The sequence below is a fragment of the Phocoena phocoena genome, chromosome 7, assembly GCF_963924675.1.
Source record: "Phocoena phocoena chromosome 7, mPhoPho1.1, whole genome shotgun sequence".
NCBI classification, from domain to species: domain Eukaryota; kingdom Metazoa; phylum Chordata; class Mammalia; order Artiodactyla; family Phocoenidae; genus Phocoena; species Phocoena phocoena.
The window spans coordinates 78,549,437-78,551,590 of record NC_089225.1 but is presented as its reverse complement, the minus strand read 5'-3'; the positions used below and the strand labels follow the sequence as shown (position 1 = coordinate 78,551,590).

The following is a 2,154-nucleotide window of genomic DNA, read 5'->3' as shown; positions in this document are numbered from 1 at the left end:
TAAATCTTTATTTTACCATGTGAAAGGGGGGGAAACGAGGATATGTATCTCAAAAATTTCAAATACACGTATTCAGGAAAAAAATCATACCTCATTAGGAAAAAAAATCATATACACCTGATAGATAAATAATTCTTTAACAAGATTTTTTAAAATCTCAAACTTACAGTTGTTTGGTTAATGGGGTAATACTAGAAGCATTATCATTAAAAATCGGTCTAAGACAAAGTCAATTTCTAGCACCACTACTACTTAACATAGTTTTGGAAGTTTTGATCAAATCAATAAGACTAGAAAAATGAATGAGACAAATTTCTTGGAAATGGATAAAATTATTAATATTTAAAATGAAATGATTGAATAATTAGAAAAGCTAAGAGAATAAACGAAAATATTGCTGAAACAACAAGGGAAATTCCTCTTCTATTTAGCAGCAAAAATCAGGCCAAAAAGTATCAAGGAGTTACTCTAGTCATACTAGCAGAAAAACACATAAAATATTAGAATATTTAGCCAAATAATGAACAGAACCTACATGAAGAAAAGTACACAACTTTACTGAAGGACATGAAGAAGACAAATAAATGTAGAAATAAATGTTACTGGAAGGAAAGACTTGATATTGTCAAGATGTCATTTGCCCTCATATAATTTATATAAGTAATGCAATCATAATCCCTTCATGGGAAACCTCAAAAAATAATTCTAATTTTCACCTGGAAGAATACACTGACAAAATTAGCCAAGAAGAAAGGAAAAAGACAAGTAATGAAGGAAACTTGCATTGTCAGAAATAAAAATATAACATTACCATAGTGAGAAACACAGAGCTACTTGCTCAGGAAACGACAAATCATTGGAACATAATGGAAACTCTAGAAACAAGATGTTTACACACACAGTATAACAAGATACCATGTAAATTATAATGTTGACACATAAAATCATTAAGGAAGTACTGAATTAACAAATAATCCTGGGACATTTTTAGTTGGAAAACAATTTATTGGTTTTAGAATCAGAGCTACTCAACAATAAATAAAATTTGGATCTGATTTTGGACTCTGGGACAATAGGTACTTGGACATTTTTTGGAAGTCATTCATGGTTGAAATTGTACAAAAGCAGGTATGAATGCAAAAAACTATAAAGAAATGGACTGGATAAAAACTTTGAGGAATTAATATATTTATGGGCAGAAAAGGAAAGAGCCTGTGAAGAGACCCTGGGTCCTCAAAGTCTAGAAAGCAAACAGTAGCAAGGAGGCACTGTAAGAAACTTTAATTAGGAATAATTGCGCCTCAGATAAACCTCATTGGCTACGATACTGCCACTGCACAAAGCTGTAAGAAACTTTAAAAACGTTAGAGAGACTTAAGAAAACACTGGATTTGACAATAGTCATTGGTGTTTTGTGAAAGAGCAAAAATTTTAAAGTAAAGGATAAAGTAGAGAGTAAAGAATTGCATTCAAAGGTAGACTCTGGGACTTCCCTGGTGGCGCAGTGGTTGAGAGTCCGCCTGCCGATGCAGGGGACACGGGTTTGTGCCCCAGTCTGGGAAGATCCCACATGCTGCGGAGCGGCTGGGTCCGTGAGTCACGGCCGCTGAGCCTGTGCGTCCGGAGCCTGTGCTCCACAACGGGAGAGGGCACAACAGTGAGAGGCCCGCGTACCACAAAAAAAAAAAAAAAAAAAAAAGGTAGACTCTGTATTTAAATTATTTGGCTGTGAAACAGAGAAAAGGTGACAAAAGTATGTTTATAGACTATCATGCTAGGCCCTTACAAGTTTCTTAACCTTTATTTTTGCTTTTAACTTTTTTAACACACTACCTTTGGTGGGGGTAGTAGTTAAGTTTACTGACATGATTTATATGGTACCATTCACCCATTTTGGTTATACTGTTCCATGAACTGTCATGTAACCACCACCACCATCACGACTATAGGATATTTTCATCACCTGCAAAAGCTCCGTCTCTTTGCAGTGAGCCCTCATCCCCACCCTGAACCCATGGCACCCACTGAACTCTTTTCAGTCCCTACAGCCTTGCCTTTTCCAGAGTGCAACATAAATAAACACATATAGTATACAGCTTCTTGAGTCTGACTTCTTTCACTTAGCATAATACTTTTGACATTCATCCATGCTTT

At 35.6% G+C, this 2,154-nt stretch overlaps 1 pseudogene; it reads right to left on the bottom strand.

The window, feature by feature from the left end:
* Nucleotides 1–1,268: 1,268 nt before the first annotated feature.
* LOC136126189 (U4 spliceosomal RNA) lies at nucleotides 1,269–1,345 on the bottom strand (annotated as a pseudogene).
* Nucleotides 1,346–2,154: the final 809 nt, after the last annotated feature.